The following is a 22,443-nucleotide window of genomic DNA, read 5'->3' on the forward strand; positions in this document are numbered from 1 at the left end:
AAGGTGTTTTAGATGAACAAACAGAGAAACTTGCATTGATGTAACACCTTTCACAACCTCATGTCATCCCAAAACACTTTACACCTAATGAAGTACTTTTGAAGTGTAGTTGCTGTTGTAAGGTGGGAAACATAACAGCCTACTTCTGCACAGCAAGCTCCCACAAACAACATTGTGATAATGGCCAGATAATTTGTTTTATGATGTTGGTTGAGATTTAAATATTGGCCAGGACACCAAGGAGAATTCCCCTGCTCATCTTCAAATAGTGTCATGGAATCGTTTACACCCACCTGAGAGGACAGATGGGGCCTTGGTTAGAAGTCTAATCCAAAAGACAGCACCTCCAACAGTGCAGCACTCCCTCATTACTGCACAGGAATGTCAGCCTCAGAGACTAATGAATAAGAGATAAAGCCTAAGCATCTGCTCACCTGGACTCCTCGATATCTTGTCACCAGCAAAAAATATATAGTTAGCTAAATACGTCTTAAAACTACAACCTTTTGAAGGATTGGTATCTATTCAGAGCTTTTACATAATGAGAACATTTCCAGCATAATAGACATCCTTTATGGTCTTTCTTTCCCTCTGTACAAGTGTTTCTTTCCATGAAACAAGATTATCAACTGTACTTTAGTGGACTCCTTTAATTTTTGATAGCTGTAACCTCCTTCATAATGGATGCCCCTCCTAAACAGTCCTTTACTAATCCGTTGACTTGCAAAGAACCACTGATTGTATCTGCAGTTTCTTCCTTGGGCGTTCTTTCTCTCAATGCAGCTGGAGTCACAGTACTTGGTCACCTTGTTTTTCCGTTATTTTTGACAACTATTCCACTTTTGTAAAGAAACCTTTGTACTTCTTACTGGCCTTTTATAATCTCTTGTTAAGGACATTGGAAATTCTCTGGTGTGTGGAGATCAGTGGGAGGCTTTTATATACACCAAGCATTGCTAGTACATTTCCTCTGAATTTCAATTCATATTTTGTTAGGTAGCTGATAAGTTTGGGATGTTGTAATAAAACAGCAAATGAAGGACAATGGTTCGAACAGTCCAAGTGCCAATCGTTACTAAAATTGGTCACTAAATCTCTATTTAAATACGAAAAACACAATGTATATCTGCACTCACAAACACAGGCCTTCTTTTGCTGCTGCAGCATTCCACCTGAATATTTACCTGCCTTTGTCTTTAGCATTCTGATAGACCTGCTGTGCATTTTCAGTCTTTAGCTTAAATTCCCCACATGCAGTTTTTCATTTCTTTCTGCAGATCTCTGGAAGACTAAAAACAAATACTCACTGATCAACAAAAAATGTCAGTACATTCATTTTTGCTCTGACATGCACTTTTCAAAAGGTAGTAATACAAATTGTAGACGGTAGTAATAATAACAACATGGATCTGTCAACATGGCACATTTAGCCCCCCAAAAAATAACATAGTTGTTCATCTTGATAAATACGTGAAACCTTTGTTCCTCACCTCTCCCACTTTACAACCAAGTTAAACTGAAAGCTGCTGACTTAGAAAGATGGGATTGGAAATCTTTCTGTAACTGTTTGTGTCACTTGGACAAGCTCTTGTAGCAGGATGAACTTGACAATCACTTTATGCATAGGACTTGGTTGAAATCAATATAGATGTTAAAATATATTTCAGGATTTTTCAACTTTTCTCTTTGCTTGCATTTTGATCAAAGCCTCTCAAAATATGTTGAGGTTTTCCAATTTATTTGCAAATTCTCCAATATAAGAGCCTGGAAATTCCTTTATTCCAGAGGCAACGTTCCAGCGCTATCAGAGTAGATGAGACTCATTCATGTTGAGTCTCTTCTTGTGCCATCCAAAATTGAGCCATCAATAGGAGAAGATGGGCAGATGCTTTTCCTCACCGCTGTTCCTCCCGTCCTACAATGTGGACATCACCAGAAAAAGATGGATTATCTTAATGTAGTGGCAAAGGGCTGGTCGGAAACTTCTTACCCTGCTGGGACGGAACCCAGAAATGCTGCAAATGATACACATGCCTGTCGCACTGCATGCAGGCGATCCCAGTACTCAAATTTCAGATGGAATCAGGAATGCTGCATATTGATGTCCAGAAGCCCTGCCTAGCACACTTTCAGTGGTAGAGCAGGGCCATGGGAATATTGGGGCTCAGAAGTTCAAATGAATGACTGCAAATATCAGTGTTAAAAACTTTGCTTTGACATTGGCACATTTTGTGAAAGAATTCACTGCTGCCTTTGAAAAATGTAAAACTATCTCTTTTTAGAGTACTTCAGCCAAATTAATGTCGTACAAACCAAAAACAATATTTTGTTTCCATGATGGTATATATTAATGCATCAGTAGATCATATAGAAATATTAATAAATTGTACAACTCCTGCCCCAGAATTATTACATATTGATTTATCTGCAAAGCATCAATTGTTCTTCAATGCAGGTCAGTAATCCTGCAATATTTGCTCTGACAATGAAAATATTGATGTATATTCCTGTCAAAAAAATATTCTGCATGTCAGTTTTTCATTTCAGGAGCTGGAATGCCATAAATATATTCCAGCTGCAGCACATTTTGACAATTATTGAAAATATCACAAACTAATTACAGAAAATAGCAATGTTCCAACGTGGTGCCTAACAATTTATTTAACAGGCAAACAGTACCTGCAATATTTCACAGAAGGGCACAAAATCATCCTCAGTGTTTTGTGCTATGTTTATTCAGGATAATTATTATTTCACAAAATGATGGTCAAGTTTAAAAAAAAACTATAGTGGGCTTTCCATAATTATCAATTTTTAAATGAACGAGCCAGCATTATTCTGAGCAGGTTAAAAAGTCAGAAATCATCGGCTGCTCCCAATATGAAATAGAGGATATTACACTATTGGCAGCAAGAGCTAACTTTTATTTAGTTTGTGAGAAAGTCCACAGAATGCACAAGGGATACTGTCATCATCAAATTATCCAGATCTTTCTTACAAATGAAATATAATGCAGATTTCATTGGCCATTTGACTATTGTTTGTTTCATATATGTTTTATTGTACAATAATTTTCCATCTTTTGCGTATTTCTTACACCTTTCCCACCTTCATGTGTCTTCCTCCAGCAAGGAGGTTGAGGTGGTCTGAGTTGCAGACTTTTCTAGGAATTCTGCCAACACTATTCCATTTGATCAAAAATGAACTGATGCAGGAGGCCCTGATGATTTCCCCCCACTCTCTTTCCCTCTATTATTACAAACAGCTACACTGCACAACCGGATTGAGATTTTTAAAACATTTGCATTGAAAGTAACCCAATTTGATTGTACCCAGGCCGTGGGTAATTTCTATGGCTTGGCAGAAACTGTATTCCACATGTCGATGGGTGCGAGAGGCTGCAGTTCCTATTTTGCTATTTAATGGGGCTGCTCCACATTTGGTTCCATTTCAACCCTGAGCTCCTGGGGGCCAAAATTGGTCGACTAATCGCCGCACACTGCCCGCAGACCGCTGGCGTACTGCCTAAAAGGGCGATTTTGGTCAGAAAACAGCTATATATCGCTAACATATCGCTCGGCGAAATATACATCAATGACATACCACCGAGCGGTATGCACACCGTCCATCATGCCGGACCGACCATAGACCACCCAAAAAGTACGATTTTCATCGCATACCGCTGACATACCACCAGAGCTGCATACCCGTCCTAAAAAAGGTGGTTTTACGCGATGGTAAGTGACCGGGAATGGGCGGAGTGCTCGGAGCCGCCATTTTGGAAATCGGGAACTGTTATCTAAAGCAGCAGCTCTGCATCTCTGAGGTGAAAAGTGATTTTAGAGTGTGATTTTGATTGGAAAGTATATATTTACTATTACTGAGTAAATTATTAAGATAGAAAGGCATTTTATTAATTTTTTTTGATTGAAAAATATTGTGGAGATTTAAAAAGAATGGGGCCTGTATTATCTCAGCCTGTATTGATGACAACCTGTCTAATGGGGGAACCAGATGTGAGGAAGTTGATTGAGCAGAGTTATAAGGCTCAAGGAAGAGGTTGCTGTTGTGTATGTATAATATAAGTATATACCCTGTGCACTCAATGTACAGTTACATAAGACTACTGGCTGTACCTTCACACTGTATACACTATGCTTGTACCACCAGAGGGTGCAACTGGTGGAGACCTGGGGGTCACCTGTACACGACAGGTAACCAGGTATAAAAGGGAGCTCACCATGCTGTACCCTCACTCAGGAGCTGTAATAAATGGACTAAGGTCACCACAGTTCAAGTACAATACCTTGCCTCATGGAGTCATTACTAGAGTGCTTACAGACACAATAACTCGCGAGGAGATTATGACTGTCCACGCGAAAATGGCTAACCTAGCACGTTTCAACAATCCGCTGATGGGGAAGATTGGGAGGCCTTTGTGGAAAGGCTCGAACACTTTTTCATTGCGAACGACCTGGCGGGAGACACACCGACCTCGCTGGCTGATAAGCGCAGAACTATCCTGCTCAGCAGTTGTGGGCCCAACGTCTATGGCCTTGTCAGGGACTTGCTAGCCCCAGCGAAGACAACAACCAAAACATATGGGGAGCTCGTAATGATGATACAGGAACAGCTCAAACCTAAAGATAGCATCCTCACAATGAGACACCGGTTCTACACCCACCAGCAGCCCAAAGGCCAAGAAATCGCAAAATATGCTGCAGACCTCAGACGATTGGCTGCACCGTGTGATTTTGGCGACCACCTCACCGAAGCGCTGCGGGACATTTTCGTTATTGGAATCAGCCACGAGGGCCATCTCCACGGGTTGCTCTCTGCGGACACCACAGTCACCTTGCAGAAGGCAATTAACGTGAGCCAGGTGTTCATGGTCTTGGCCTGCGATTCCAAACGGATGACTCACCCTCAGGACTCTAACCCGGCAAGTACAGTGAACTGATTGGCGCCATTTAGAGGCAAGGCTGCTGCAAGCAGTCTCTCTCAGTGAAGAGAGAACAGAACCCTGAGTCCGGCACATGGGGCGAAGTGGCCAACCCCATGCTGGCACTGTGGAGGAAGTCATAGGGCCCACCAGTGCCGCTACAAGACTATACTTGCAAAGACTATAACACGAAGGGCCACCTCCAGCGAACGTGCAAAAGAAATTGTACTCACCGATGAAGAGTTGGCCGATCATCCGGACTCCAGCGATGATGAAGGGAGAGTCCATGAGGCTGCTCAAACCACGAGGTGAAGCACCTGAAATAAAGATGGTGGCGGCCAGACCACGAGGGGCAGCGTTGATGGAGCAACACGTGATGCCGAGCAGTGAACTTGCTTGGGGTAAAGATTGCAAGGACCTTTTAAAGGAGACCGGCAACCCATCACAATTAAAGGGACAGTTCCACTCTTTATACAGCGATGCCGGTGATACATATGTAAGTGATGTAATTGACAAATTCAGGTATGTAATTGTAACTCACTATGTTAAGTCGGGCGATTGCAGTTGGAACCAATGTATTGTGAGAGTAAATGAAGTAATGATGTGCGATGCCGGGTTCTACATGCATGCCGATAAAACCAAGGGCAACCTCCCGTTGGAAGCACCCAGGTCCAGCGGGCTACCCGATCATGTAGCCTGCACCTCCAGGACCAATGTGATGCCCCAGGGAATGTGGCCACACACAGAGGGAGCATACTAGCTGCAGGGCCAGTGATCAGCGGACGGCAAAGGCAACACGACCGGTACCCTGCCCCTGATCAGCTCTACCTCTCTGGCCACTAGGGCCAATACCGGGAGCAAGAGGCTAGCACCTTCCAGCTCGCCCAATGGGACCTGGGATGACCAGGCTCCCACTATCGCTGAAGGGCAGCAAAGAGACACCGCAGCCCTCAAGGGAGGACAGGGAGGCCACACACTCCTGTGGCTCTGCCCACCACGAGGCAACAGCAAAGGTCCTGAGACTCAGCCAGGTGAGCGATCCGAGCCCACCCAGCTGACAGGGGTCGCAGCGCTGCCATCAGACAACCTGGACACAGTCCGGTTACTCTGGAACTGGGATCCTCACCCACCTGCACTTACACAACCAGGGGCAAGACTGTGATATCATGTATGTACCTTACCTGTAAAATGTACTTGTTCCACTACTGCAGAACACAAACAGTGATTAAACCTATGTTTTTTTTTCTGTACATGTATGCACGTGCAGGTGTTGAGCCACACACATGGTCTATGTATGGGGCGAGGGGGAAATGGATGTATGTAGCCATGGACACACATGGATCACACCCAGATCCCACTCAACCCCTACTACAACCTCAAACTGTCCACTACTGATCATTTCCCAATGTTGTGGCAATAAGGACTTGGGGGTCAACAGGAAAAAAAGCCAAACCAAAGCACAGACAAGGTGCAAGGGCTTTGGGTACTCAAGTCTAGGGTCAGAGCACACAATGCAAAGGCCAGTGGCACAAGACTTAGGGGAGAGTGATGTGTATGTATAATATAAGTATACTACCTGTACACTCAATGTATAGTTACATAAGACTACTGGATGTACCTTCACATTGTATGCACTATGCTTGTACCACAAGAGGGTGCAACTGGTGGAGACCTGGGGGTCACCTGTACACGACAGGTAACCAGGTATAAAAGGGAGCTCACCATGCTGTACCCTCACTCAGGAGCTGTAATAAATGGACTAAGGTCAATACAGTTCAAGTATAATACCTTGCCTCATGGAGTCATTACGAGAGTGCTTGCAGACACAATAGTTGCAGAATGATGATGAGGAGGAGGAGGCCTTACCCCCAAAGGATCTTATGGGAGAAGTGTTCATACATGGACCTGACCAATCGACAGTGTGTCCGAAGGCTGCACTTCCCAAAAGAGGTCAACACTGAGATTTGCCAGCTCATTAAGGCAGACCTGTAGCCCGGCAGCATGAATATTACTGCACTCTCAGTCGAGATGAAGGTGACTGTGGCACTTTCCTTTTATGCATGTGGATCTTTTCAATCATCAGCTGGGAACATATGTGCTATTCCTCAGTACAATACACATCGGTGCATTCGACAGGTAACCGAAGCACGCCAGATGGAATTTATAAACTTCCCAATGACGAGGGAGGCTCAGAGTGCCAGGGCTTTGGGATTTGCACGCATTGCCAGCTTCCCCAAGGTGCAAGGTGTTATTGACTGTACCCTTATTGCAGGAGGTGGAGGTGTACCAAAACTGTAAGGGATTTCACTCCCTCAACATGCAGCGACCATACACAGCGGATAATGGCAGTGAATGCCTACTTTCCAGCGAGCATCCAAGATGCACATATCTTGCGGGAGAGCACCTTGCCTGACCGATTGAAGTCTGAGCCACAAGGTAAATACTGGATGCTGGGCGACAAAGGTTACGGCCTTGCTACCTGGCTCTTGACCCCACTGCGGAACCCTCACACAGAACCCGAGCAATGATACCATAAAGCCCATATAGCCACACGTAGTATAATTGAAAAGACAATTGGAGTACTGAAGCAGCGCTTTCGATGTTTGGACCACACGGGAGGCAGGCTGCAATACTACCCTGAGCAGGTTGCTCAGTTCACAGTGGTGTGCTGCATGTTGCATAATTTAGCAATCATGCGGGAACAGGAATTGCTACAGGGGACTGCGGGACCACCTGAGGAGAGAGTGCAGGGGACGGAGGAGGAAGAAGAGGACAATGAGGGGCAGGAGGATGACGAGGAGTGTCATGTATGTACATGCTGTTTGTTGCCACCAGATGGTGTCATTGTTGGAGGTCACTGAGCAGCACGCACATGGTGCTGCTCTGGTATAAAAGGCCAGCCATTTTTGAGTCAGGCACTTTGGGCCATAATAAAGCAGAAACAAGGTTGTACCTTGTTCAGTTAAATAGTGCTCAGTTTGTACCTTTATTGCATACATAACATTTGGCAACGAGAATACAAGAACCTTTGTTTGCAAAATGAGCACGATTGGATTTTAAGAGTGATTCGTGGAGGGAGAAGATTGGGCAGACTTTGTGAGCCATTTGAACCAGTTCTTCGTGGCCAACAAAATGAAGGGGGTCGACGATGCAGATCGGCGCTCAGCCGTGTTCCTCACTGTGTGCGGTTCAAAGATCTACGGTCTGATAAAGAATCTACTCATGCCTAGTGATCCAACAGAGAAAGCGTACAAGGAGTTGTGTACATTGGTATGGGAGCACCTCAAGCCAGACAATGGCATCATCATCTCAAGATACAGGTTTTACACACATGTACAATCGGAGGGCCAGAGTGCGGCGGAATTCGTTGCCGACCTGAGACGTCTAGCGGGACCGTGCCAGTTCAGGACGGTGTTAGCAGACATGCTGCGGGACTTCTTTGTTATCAGTATCATCTACAAGGTGATCCTGCACACATTACTGGCGGTGGAGGAGTTGGATTTAAAAAGGGCCATCCAGATCGTTCAATCATGTATGATGACGGAGGGGAGTCTAAAGCAAATAGCGGTGAAGAACCGAACCTGGCAAGTATTGTAAATGCGATTGATTCGGCATTCGACAGAGTGGCACATGGCAAGGTCTATCCGGCTGCGTTCGCGAATAATTCGGCAGAGCAGTACATGGCAGGGCCTATCCGGCTGCGTTCGCGAAACCTGTGGCTGCCCAAAGTCCGCCAGTGGGAATGTATCTGACTTCTCCGTGTTGGCGTTGTGGGGGAAATCATCGACACCAGCAGTGCCGATTTAAGCAATATAGTTGCAAAGGCTGTCTGAGAGTGGGGCATCTTCAGTGCAAGTGTCCGCAGATGAGCAAGCGAGCTGCGACACGCCACGTGGAGGGTGAGAGTCAGACTAGCGCGGATCCGGATACGCAATCCGAGATGCCAGAGGAGGAAGTGTATGGACTGTACTCTTTCATAACCAAGAATAAACCAAGATTAATGTGAAGTTTAATGGGATACCGGTAGCGGTGGAACTGGACACGGGGGCGAGAGGGCATTTAATAAGCTGTGGGATACTAAGACTGTGAGGCCCAGGCTGAGCCCTGTTAACACCAAGCTGCGCACGTACACCAAAGAACTGATAAAGGTGATTGGCAGTGCATAAATTAATGTGTCATATAACAGTGCAGTTCACGAGTTACCGCTGTGGATTGTTCCAGGCAATGGCCCAACACTGCTCGGCAGGAGCTGGTTGGAAAAAATCAGATGCAACTGGAACAACATAAAGGCATTGTCGTCAGAGGAAGATACATGTGTCTGAGTATCGAGCAAGTTCCCCTCGCTGTTCGAACTGGATATCGGCAATTTCACGGGAGCCAAGGTGCAGATCCACGTGGACTCAGATACAAGACCCGTCCATCACAAAGCTCGGGTGTGCCATATATGATGAGACAGAAGGTCGAAATTGAACTGGACAGACCCCAGCGTGAAGGGATCATATCAGCAGTCGAATTTAATGAATGGGCCAGCCCCATTGTTCCTGTGCTGAAAACAGTCAGAATCTGTGGAGTCTACAAGGCTGCGATCAACAAGGTTTCAAAACAAGATCAGTACCCGTTACCGAAGGCTGATGACTTGTTTGCGACGCCAGCCGGAGGGAAGCCGTTCACAAAACTGGACTTGACATCGGCCTATCGGACGCAGAAGTTGGTTGAGACGTCGAAGAGACATACGTGCATTAACACGCACAAAGGACTGTTTATTTACCACAGGTGCCCATTTGGAATTCGCTCGGCTGGAGCAATATTCCAGAGGAATATGGAAAGTCGACTGAAGTTCGTTCCCAGAAGTGTCGTATTCCAAGATGACATCCTGATCACCAGTCATGACTCCAAGGAACATCTGAGCAACCTGGAAGAGGTTCTACTGCTTTTGGACAGAGTGGGACTCAGACTTAAACGCTCTAAGTGCGTCTTCATCGCACCGGAGGTTGAATTCCTCGGGAGAAAAATCGCCGCTGATGGCATCAGACCTACTGACATGAAAACCAAAGCCATCAAGAATGCACCCTATCTGCAGAACGTGATGGAGCTGCGTTCGTTCCTGGGTCTGCTCAACTACTTTGTAAACTTCCTAACTAACTTGAGCACCTTACTTGAACCACTGCACATGCTATTGAGAAAAGGCAACAACTGGGTGTGGGGCGCATTGCAAGAGAGAGCTTTCAAGAAAGCCACCAATCTGTTTTATTTGAACAAGCTGCTGGTACATTATGACCCATGTAAATGTTCAGTTTTGGCCTGTGACGCATCCTCATATGGAATTGGTTGGGTGTTACAAGCCAATGAGTCAAGGAAACTTCAACCTGTTGCGTATGCATCCAAAAGGTTGTCTAAAGCAGAAAGGGCCTACAGTATGGTAGAAAAAGAAGCTTTAGCGTGTGTGTACGGTGTTAAAAAGATGCATCAATACCTGTTCGGTCTGAGGTTCGAATTAGAGACCGATCACAAGCCACTCATTTCGTTGTTTTCCGAGAGCAAAGGTATCAATGCTTCATCCCGCATCCAAAGGTGGCCACTGACATTATCTGCCTATGATTATGTCATTCACCACAGATCTGGCACAGAGAATTGTGCCGATGCTTTGAGCCGGTTGCCGTTGCCCACACCGGAGGTGGAAATGCCACAACCGGCAGATTTAATGTTAATCATGGATGCTTTTGAGAGGTGAAGGTACCCCTGTCATGGCTTAACAAGTTAAGACCTGGACCAGCCAGGACCAGATATTATCAGTGGTAAAGGGTTGCATCCTCAAAGGGGATTGGTCTGCCATACCTAAGCAAATGCGCGAGGAGGCCAAACCCTACATTCGTCGCAAGGATGAACTGTCTATTCAAGGAGATTGCATATTGTGGGGCAATCGAGTTGTAATGCCTAAGAAAGGGAGAGAGAAGTTTGTGCATGAGTTACCCAGCACACATTCTGGTATAGTGATGATGAAGGCCATCGTCAATTCCCAAGTATGGTGGCCAGGAATTGATTCTGAGCTGGAAGCATGCGTGCATCAGTGCAACACCTGCATGCAGCTCAGCAAAGCACCAGTGGAATCGTCGCTGAGTCTGTGCTCATGGCCATTCAAACCTTGGTCTAGGATCCATGTAGATTTTGCAAGTCCCTTCCTGGGTAAGATGTTTTTAGTGGTGGTGGATGCTTATTCGAAGTGGATAGAATGCATAATCATGTCATCCAGTACATCCACGGCAACCATAGAGAATCTCAATGTCATGTTCGTGACACATGGTCTGCCTGACATAGTTGTTGTATATGCATGCCTGTTTACTGTGTGATGTCTGTAACACTGTTATGCAACACACTGAATGTACCCTTACACTGTAAACAACTTATCTGTACACCAAAGGGTGCAGTATAAAAAGGAGCTAACAGCTTGATGTCATCACTCAAGGAGCTCCATGTCCACCAATTGGGATGAGAGTCAGGTCATCCCAGGGTTTGCCAGGGAAGCTGGAGGATATTGGCCTCATGCTCCTGGTGTTGGCCCTGGTGGCCAGGGATAGTAGGGCTGGTCTGGTGCCGGTTGCCATTAGTGGTGGCTGGGTTGCCCATTGACCATTGTCCCTGTAATGGGTCTGCTCCCACTGGGTGTGTGTGTGTCTTGCAAGGAGCACCACATTCATTCCAAAGGTCCAGGCTACATGGTCAGGTAGCCTGCTGGACCTGAGGGTCTCCCACAGGGGGATTCCATTGGCATCAGCATGGTCTTTGCAGGACCCAATGTCCTTTGGCAGTGTCCTACCAGTATAGATGACACCTTGGCTCTGATCACACATAGTGGAGCCTGCATTGTACATTCTACCATTTGCATCATTTTTGGGTGTCCTGGTTTCAACAGATATGGTTACATTAGGCATTTCAAATTCTCTATCATAATTGTTAAGCATAATAAACTTGTTCTTAACCTTATTGACACCTGCATTCATCTCATTAGTCGCATTAGTTAAACCAGCATCACAATTCATGGTTACATTGCATACATTTTCATACTTGCAACCTTCAATTGTATCTTTAGCTTTAAACTCCTTGTACTCAAATAGTTGAAACTGTCCCTTTAAATTTCTTTGGTTACCGGTCTCCTTTAAGGGAGCCTCCCAATCCGATTGGCCACTCGGTGCCATGTGTCGCTCCTCCAACGCTGCCCCTCGTGGTATGGCCGCGGCCATTTTGATTACAGGTTCTGCTCCTCGTGGTGAGTCTTTTCTTCCACAGGTTCAGCCCTGGACATCGGGAATCCATCTCTTTCGATGCTGTTCACCTCTTGGAGTCCTGTCCCAGCCCGGAAAGTGGAGTTTGGATCCTTGGTGTTGGAGATTTCGCCATGATGCTGTGGAGTCGTCGCCATGCCGTCGAGCTGGACAGTGGAACCTCCGTATGCAACGCTGGATCCCTGTTTGAGGTCGATTGCCGGGGACCAGAGGCCGTGGCCACTTCATCTGATGTGGACCGGGTTCATCCAATTCCTGCCCAGCAGTGTGGAACTGTCACCGGCTACAATCTACAGGGGGAGTTTGTTCAACACGCCACCCTGGGAGACCTGGACATCCTCGCTGCCAACGGTTTGGATTTTACCTTTGTTGCAGGTGAGGAGCTGCGCCTGGACAAAAGACAGTTTTGGTCGATTGGCAGGATTTATCCAAAGTTTTTCAAAGGTCGTTTGGCTCATTACAGACTGGCTCGCCCCTGTGTCGATTTCCATGGAGACTGGGACCCCATTGATGTCCCACTTCCATCATCCATGGAGAACTTTCAGTGGAGCAGGTATAAACTCCATACTCTTCTTCCAGGGTTTGAGCAACTGCACCTTCATCTGTGTCGGAGCCCGGTTGATCAGCCAACTCATCAGAGACGCGGTGAGTAAAGCTTTCTCTGCACATTCTTTGGAGGTGCCCTTTCTCTTTGCAGCCTTTGCATGCATAGTCTTTATAGCGGCACTGGTGGGCCCTGTGGTTTCCTCCACAGTGCCAGCACGGGATCCGGTTTGCCCCATGTGGCGGACTCAGGGTTGCTGGACTCAGGGCAGCCTTTCTGCTTTTCGAAGTATCCATGCGGTGCACTGTGCTCGCCGGTTTAGAGTCCTGGGTCAGTATTCTCTTGGAGTCGCCGGCCGAAACCATGTAGGCCTGGCTCACTTGAATTGCTTTCTGCAGCGTGACCATGATGTCAGCAGAGAGCAACTTGTGCAGGAGGCCCTCGTGGTCAATTCCAATGACGAATATGTCCCTTAGGGCTTCCTTTAGGTGGTCTCAAAAATCACATGGTACAGCTAGTCTTCTTAGGTGTGCAGCATACTTAGTTATTTCTTAGCCCTCAGGTCACCGACAAGTGAGGAGTTAAACTAATATTGCAGGGGGATGGGAACCTATACAGGGAGACAGAGGGAGACAAAAATGAGGCAAAAGCAAAAGACAGAAAGGAGATGAGGAAAAGTGGAGGGCAGAGAAACCCAAGGCAAAGAACAAAAAGGGCCACTGTACAGCAAAATTCTAGAAGGACAAAGGGTGTTAAAAAAGCAAGCCTGAAGGCTTTGTGTCTTAATGCAAGGAGTATCCGCAATAAGGTGGATGAATTAACTGTGCAAATAGATGTTAACAAATATGATGTGATTGGGATTACGGAGACGTGGCTCCAGGATGATCAGGGCTGGGAACTCAACATCCAGGGGTATTCAACATTCAGGAAGGATAGAATAAAAGGAAAAGGAGGTGGGGTAGCATTGCTGGTTAAAGAGGAGATTAATGCAATAGTTAGGAAAGACATTAGCTTGGATGATGTGGAATCTATATGGGTAGAGCTGCAGAACACTAAAGGGCAAAAATCGTTAGTGGGAGTTGTGTACAGACCTCCAAACAGTAGTAGTGATGTTGGGGAGGGCATCAAACAGGAAATTAGGAGTGCATGCAATAAAGGTGCAGCAGTTATAATGGGTGACTTTAATATGCACATAGATTGGGCTAGCCAAACTGGAAGCAATACGGTGGAGGAGGATTTCCTGGAATGCATAAGGGATGGTTTTCTAGACCAATATGTCGAGGAACCAACTAGGGGGGAGGCCATCTTAGACTGGGTGTTGTGTAATGAGAGAGGATTAATTAGCAATCTCATTGTGCGAGGCCCCTTGGGGAAGAGTGACCATAATATGGTGGAATTCTGCATTAGGATGGAGAATGAAACAATTAATTCAGAGACCATGGTCCAGAACTTAAAGAAGGGTAACTTTGAAGGTATGAGGCATGAATTGGCTAAGATAGATTGGCTAATGATACTTAAGGGGTTGACTGTGGATGGACAATGGCAGACATTTAGAGACCGCATGGATGAATTACAACAATTGTACATTCCTGTCTGGCGTAAAAATAAAAAAGGGAAGGTGGCTCAACCGTGGCTATCTAGGGAAATCAGGGATAGTATTAAAGCCAAGGAAATGGCATACAAATTGGCCAGAAATAGCAGCGAACCTGGGGACTGGGAGAAATTTAGAACTCAGCAGAGGAGGACAAAGGGTTTGATTAGGGCAGGGAAAATGGAGTACGAGAAGAAGCTTGCAGGGAACATTAAGGCGGATTGCAAAAGTTTCTATAGGTATGTAAAGAGAAAAAGGTTAGTAAAGACAAACGTAGGTCCCCTGCAGTCAGAATCAGGGGAAGTCATAACGGGGAACAAAGAAATGGCAGACCAATTGAACAAGTACTTTGGTTCAGTATTCACTAAGGAGGACACAAACAACCTTCCGGATATAAAAGTGGTCAGAGGGTCTATTAAGGAGGAGGAACTGAGGGAAATCTTTATTAGTCGGGAAATTGTGTTGGGGAAATTGATGGGATTGAAGGCCGATAAATCCCCAGGGCCTGATGGACTGCATCTCAGAGTACTTAAGGAGGTGGCCTTGGAAATAGCGGATGCATTGACAGTCATTTTCCAACATTCCATTGACTCTGGATCAGTTCCTATCGAGTGGAGGGTAGCCAATGTAACCCCACTTTTTAAAAAAGGAGGGAGAGAGAAAGCAGGGAATTATAGACCGGTCAGCCTGACCTCAGTAGTGGGTAAAATGATGGAATCAATTATTAAGGATGTCATAGCAGCGCATTTGGAAAATGGTGACATGATAGGTCCAAGTCAGCATGGATTTGTGAAAGGGAGATCATGCTTGACAAATCTTCTGGAATTTTTTGAGGATGTTTCCAATAAAGTGGACAAAGGAGTACCAGTTGATGTGGTATATTTGGACTTTCAGAAGGCTTTCGACAAGGTCCCACACAAGAGATTAATGTGCAAAGTTAAAGCACATGGGATTGGGGGTAGTGTGCTGACGTGGATTGAGCACTGGTAGTCAGACAGGAAGCAAAGAGTAGGAGTAAATGGGTACTTTTCGGAATGGCAGGCAGTGACTAGTGGGGTACCGCAGGGTTCTGTGCTGGGGCCCCAGCTGTTTACATTGTACATTAATGATTTAGACGAGGGGATTAAATGTAGTATCTCCAAATTTGCGGATGACACTAAGTTGGGTGGCAGTGTGAGCTGCGAGGAGGATGCTATGAGGCTACAGAGTGACTTGGATAGGTTAGGTGAGTGGGCAAATGCGTGGCAGATGAAGTATAATGTGGATAAATGTGAGGTTATCCACTTTGGTGGTAAAAACAGAGAGACAGACTATTATCTGAATGGTGACAGATTAGGAAAAGGGAAGGTGCAACGAGACCTGGGTGTCATGGTACATCAGTCATTGAAGGTTGGCATGCAGGTACAGCAGGCGGTTAAGAAAGCAAATGGCATGTTGGCCTTCATAGCGAGGGGATTTGAGTACAGGGGCAGGGAGGTGTTGCTACAGTTGTACAGGGCCTTGGTGAGGCCACACCTGGAGTATTGTGTACAGTTTTGGTCTCCTAACTTGAGGAAGGACATTCTTGCTATTGAGGGAGTGCAGCGAAGATTCACCAGACTGATTCCCGGGATGGTGGGACTGACCTATCAAGAAAGACTGGATCAACTGGGCTTGTATTCACTGGAGTTCAGAAGAGTGAGAGGGGACCTCATAGAAACGTTTAAAATTCTGACGGGTTTGGACAGGTTGGATGCAGGAAGAATGTTCCCAATGTTGGGGAAGTCCAGAACCAGGGGTCACAGTCTAAGGATAAGGGGTAAGCCATTTAGGACCGAGATAAGGAGAAACCTCTTCACCCAGAGAGTGGTGAACCTGTGGAATTCTCTACCACAGGAAGTAGTTGAGGCCAATTCACTAAATATATTCAAAAGGGAGTTAGATGAAGTCCTTACTACTCGGGGGATCAAGGAGTATGGCGTGAAAGCAGGAAGTGGGTACTGAAGTTTCATGTTCAGCCATGAACTCATTGAATGGCGGTGCAGGCTAGAAGGGCTGAATGGCCTGCTCCTGCACCTATTTTCTATGTTTCTATGTAAGTGTAGAACCGGTGCCTGGCTGTGAGGATGCTTTCTTTCTGTTTTAGTTGTTCCTGTATGAGTGTTACAAGTTCCTCATAGCTTTTGGTGGTTGCTTTCGCTGGGGCTAGCAAGTACCTGATGAGACAATGGATGGTGGGCCCACAACTGCTGAGCAGGATGGCCCTACGCTTGTTCGGTTGTGTATCCGGTGTTTCCATCCAGGTCATTGGCTATAAAGAAATGTTCCAATCTTTCTAGGAAAGCATCCCAATCTTCCCCCTCTGTAAATTGCTGTAAGTTGCTGAGGTTAGACATATTGAGCATGTATTTCGTGACCTCGCATCCTCGTCGCCAATTGTAGTGTATATAGACACCTTTAGTAATGACTCCACAAGCAGGGTATGACACCAAAACTGTGTAGACCTGTAGTCCTTTATTTGCAGCTCATCGAGTGAGAACACCAAGCTGTGAGCTCTTTTTTATACTGGGTTACCTGCAGTGTGTAGGTAATCCTTAGGTCTCCAACAGCAGCACCCTCTTGTGTACAGGTAGTGTGTACAGTGTAAGGGTACATTCAGTGTGTTGCATAACAGTGTTACAGACATCACACAGTAAACAGGCATGCATATACAACAATAGTGATGAGCGACAATGGGTCGTGCTTCACCAGTCAGGAGTTTCAGGAGTTTGTAAAACTTAACGGCATAAAACACGTAAGGTTAGCATTGTTCAAGCCTGCATCCAACGGGCAAGCAGAACGTGCAGTACAAATTATCAAGCAAAGCATGAGGAGAGTAACCCAAGGATCATTGCAGACCCGCTTGTCTTGCATACTGCTGAGTTACAGGACAAGACCCCATACACTCACAGGGGTCTCGCCTGCTGAACTCATGATGAAAAGAGGTCTTAAGATCAAGTTATCTCTTGTACACCCAGATTTAAGTAATCATGTTGAATACAGGAGACAGAGTCAACAAGGGTACCACGATCGCGCAACTGTGTCACACGAGATTTCTGTTAATGATCCTGTATATGTGTTGAATTATGGTCAGGGTCCCAAATGGATCGCTGGTACGGTCATGGCCAAGGAGGACAACAGAGTATTTGTTATTAAGCTCAAGAATGGGCAAACTTGCAGGAAACACATGGATCAAACAAAGCTGAGGCACACAGACGAGCCAGAGCAGTCGGACGAAGAAACCATCGACGACCAACCAACCTGCCAGCAGCCTTCACTGGACTCAAATGTCATCAGTGAACCCGGAATTTCCATCACAGACTTGTTCAATAAAAATGGACTTGCAATTCCTGACATGGCCACTGCCACCCCCAACAAATCAGCCATCCAGCCACCAGCCACAACAGACTCCACAATTTCACCCAAGGCCGGAATCGGACTGAGACAGTCAACCCGGGAGCGTAAAGCACCGGACCGTCTCAACCTGTGAAAGACTGTGATAAGATCTCAGAGGAGGGTATTGTCATATATGTACATGCTGTTTGTAGGTATCAGATGCTGTCATTGTTGGAAGCCGCTGAGCAGCACGCACATGGTGCTGCTCTGGTATAAAAGGCCAGCCATTTTGTGAGTCAGGCACTTTGGGCTGTAATAAAGCAGAAACAAGATTGTACCTTGTTCAGTTAAACAGTACTCAGTTTGTACCTTTATTGCATACATAACAAGGAACTTGCAGATGAACCCATGGCACCACCCACCCCCAACACCACAGCGGAGGGCATGTGGAGCGTATGCCACTGCAGAATTGTTACGCCAGCAGCTCATAAATGAACGCTTTGCTTGAATGTGGAGAGCTGAGTTTTGGGACCCTCATGACTGTTACCCCAAAAGTTTGACACTGTACAAGAGTGGTTACATTCAATTCAAAGGTTTATCTAAAAATTTAAAAAATATACAACAATTTAAAAACTTTGTAAAAATTAACAACTGTTACAATTTTAATAAAATTTTTAACAAAACTTACAAAACTTTAATATCAACTTTAAAAAAAATATTATAATTTAAATAACAAACCCTTTACTTTCCCTGCCTATGCCCTCTGCCCCTTCCGCGGCCGCGTGGTACACCACCCTTGGGACTTTTCCTCCCTTTCTTACTGCCGCCCTTCCCTTTCCCAGTGCCCTTGGGCATGGACCTCCCTGAGTTTATACCAAGCCGGCGTCCAGCACCACACCCCAAGTGCCGTTGCTGTCGTTGGGGTGGGGGGTGAGGGGGCGGGGAGTGAGACATTGCAGGCACAATAACTGGGGCCTCAGGAGAAGCTCGCGATGTGGAAGGCGAGGCTTCAGAGCTGGGAGATGATGTCAGCTCCCCACCCTCAGGTGCTGTCGACCTGACTACTATGGCACAGGGGGGTTCCGCGCCATGTCCCAATCCTGTCGATTGCCGCATGGCTTCGACAGCATCGGCGTTTCGCTCCATTGTGGCGATCATACGCAACCTTTCCTCCAATTGCCGCTCTGATAGACCCGCGATGTTAGTGGCTATTGTAGTCATGGCCTTGAGCAGCTCTCGACCTATGTCGATGCTGACCTGTGACAGACGGACCATGTCCTGGTACACGTCTACAGCAACCAATCTTTCCTGCACCAACCTCCGGCGCTGCGTCAAAGGCGCTGCAACACTGGGGGTGTCTTACTGCGCATGGCTTGGTCCGGCAGATTCAGAGGACCCATGGGGGAATCCCATGAATATAGACGCCGTGGTGGTGGAGGATATTCCAGCTGTCCCACATGGAGCTGGTGCAGTCTCCTCCATCTCCAACACCAGCTCCACCTGCACTGACTGCTGGATCAGCGGCACTTCATGTTCTTCTTCCTCTTCCTCTTCCTCTTCCTGGGAAGGAGAGGGCTGGGTGACACCAGAGGTGGAGGCAGTGGGTCTATCATCAGTGTCACTGTGGTCTGAATCATTTGAGTTTGGAAATATAAAACAACATTTAAAAAAGCTTGGCAGCAGGGGAGGGGTGAGTGTTACATTTGTACATAGTACAGTGACTTATCACAGGCTTACTTAAATGTCCACCACTGCTGCAGTAATGCATTACATATTGCAGACAGAATACATATATGCATTATGTTATATGCCACCAATATTCCAGTACATCACATGAGGCCAAAATTACAGTGCAATAAACTTACATTACATCAGGCCAACTTTACAGTTACAGTTAGATTACATGACATGATAGGACCGCAACACAGACTGCATTTTATTCAACTTACCATCCTGTGTGAGGGGCTCAGCTCCACTGCCGGTGGTGGCACGGTTGCTATCCGAACCAGGGACAGGGCACGGATCTCGCTATCTGTAAGCTGCTCCTGGGTTGTGGGGCCGCCCCCCGTACGACGTTGATCGGCCGCTATTGCAGATGTCTTCCTCTGCAGAAAGGAAAGTAAATCAAAGTATAAATCTCCTATCCATTTAACATGGTACACATACACACATATACACACACACATACATTAAAAAAGCACTGCGTTGACCCTCTTGTCATTGCCTGAAAAGCACGAATACATCACCATAACCTTAAGATAAATAACATAATCCGTGTGACACTGAACCTACATTTACATGGTACATAGCATATGGGGAGGGGCGCAAATAAAATCATGACTTACTCTTGCAACCCTCACCAGGTCGTTCCACCTCTTATGGCACTTTTCCCCAATGCGTACCATCGTACTTTTCGAGAATACAGCCTCCCCGATCTCGTCCCAAATTGGGTTGTACTCCTTTGGGAGGGGCTTTCCACGACCACCCTTGGTGAGGTCGGAGTACCTCTCTGTGATGTGCTCCAGAAGGGCAGGTAACTCTGTTTCATCCAAGGCAGGCGCCCGCAAACTCCCCTCCTTCTCGATATTCCTGCGCTTGGATGCTTTCTTTAACTTTGGCATAATTTTTTTCTGGATATTAATTTTTCCTTCTTAAATATCTGTTCTTGTGTTGAAACTGAATAATTATTAGTTGCTACTAATTTTTTCCACTGTGCTATCTATTTTCAAACTCATTGGCCTTCGACTACCTTGCTGCTCTTTCTCACTCTCTGTCTCGCTCCTCCTCAACTCACTGCGCATGCATGAGTGACCCCTGACCCCCGAAATCGCAGGTAAAATGCTTGTGAAAAAAATCGGAATTTTTTTTTTACGCATGTGCAATTCCGTGCCGCACCGCCCATCGAACAGAGAGTCAATCTTGATCGACTACTAAGATGCATACCGCCGATGCAGACCGCTGACATATCACCAACATACCGCCGAAAATGTTTTCACCAATTTTGCCTTCTTCGGTCTCGGCGGTCTGCTGGCGGTATGAAACAACATACCACCGGCATACTGCTGAGAAATGGGGGAGGGGGGGGGCCATCAGTATCGACCAATTTCAGCCCCCTGGTCTTTAGCTACCCAGTACTTGTGAGATATCAGAGCAGCTTCTCACAGGTCCGCTCCTAAGACTGGTCAAAACAGTCATCACAAGTCCAGGATGCATGAGACCAGTGGAAGGGTCACACTGGCTGCCTTCCTCTCTTGGTGCCTGGGTGGAGAGGGACCATGTGGTGTCCATCAGTGCACTCGGGGCCTTCCATGACTGATGGGCACCGCAGGACGTTAATTGCATAATTGACCACTATAGCAAAATACTGATTTTGTTTACATTACGCTTCTTTCGCTTTGATTGGACCTTGGGTTATATTATTAGTTGTGCCCACCTAAAGGGTCACTTGTGGTACTGAATTCTGTCCAGGGACATTGGGATTCTCAGTGGTACCCCTACTGATCCAATTAGAATAGATTTAGTTTGATTATCAGTTGGATTTGGGTACGCAAAATGGGAGTCCAATGCCTTACTTCTGCAACCAAGCACAATAGCAGCATTGTGACTTTGGAAAATTGTGTAAAATGGGTAATAGTGAATTGGCAACTCGTTTTACATCTCTCCCAAGTTTAAAAAATATCTTTAGACACCGTATTCCAGCAATATGATCGCTGCTTAATGAGAAAACAAGATGGCAGGTGAGAAATTTTCAAAGGTTATTTGGAATGATTACATTGTTTTCCTTTCTGGTCCTTGCTGTTGGTAGCTGTGTGCTGACTGTCTTTCTGATTGGTTGTTTCCAATGCTGCTTGCTTATTGACATTCTGTACCTGAGCAGTTTTGATTTTTTGCTGTTCTATGAATATGATATTTGAGCCAATCAGCAGTAAGTCTGATACATACATTGGATGCCAAGGGTGGTGAGGTCTGATGCTTGAGGTTTGACAGACATAATCATGCTATGCAGAAGATCTTTTTATATATAAATTAAATAGTAGGAAGACCAAAGCCATTGTCTTCGGTCCCTGTCACAAACTCAGTTCCCTAGCCACCAACTCTATCCCTCTCCCTAGCAACTATCTGAGGCTGAACCAGACACTTCGCAATCTTGGTGTCGTATTTGACCCTGAACTGAGCTTCTGACCATATATCTGCCCATAACTAAAACCGCCAATTTTCCACCTCCGTAACATCGCCCATCTCCACCTCGGCCTCAGCTCATCTGTGGCTGAAACCCTCATCATGCTTTTGTTACCTCTAGAGTTAATTACATCAATACACTCCTCGTTGGCCTCTCACATTCTACCCTATGTAAACTTGAGGTAATTCAAAACTCGGCTGCCTGTATCCTAATTCGCACCAAGTCCCATTCACCCATCACCCCTGTGCTCGCTGACCTACATTGGTTCCGGTTGTTAGATCTCTTAATTTTAATGAAATACGAACTCCGATGGTAGTTTTAACTTTTTTTTTTGGCACTAAAATCACATTTTTTCCAGTGCCCCCTATAAAAGGGGAGGGGGACACTAAAAGCACCGGCAATTAAAACAAATTAAACTTTAAAACATAAAATCAAATTAAAATTTGGTTGCCGGGCGTGACGATGCACTCCAGTCAGTTTTAACTTTTTAATCTTAGCAGAGAGTAACACGCTGCCTGCTGATTGCCAGTTTCTTTGTCTTACTGAAACCAC

This window comes from Pristiophorus japonicus, chromosome 3 (genome assembly GCF_044704955.1).
Source record: "Pristiophorus japonicus isolate sPriJap1 chromosome 3, sPriJap1.hap1, whole genome shotgun sequence".
Taxonomy (NCBI): Eukaryota; Metazoa; Chordata; class Chondrichthyes; family Pristiophoridae; genus Pristiophorus; species Pristiophorus japonicus.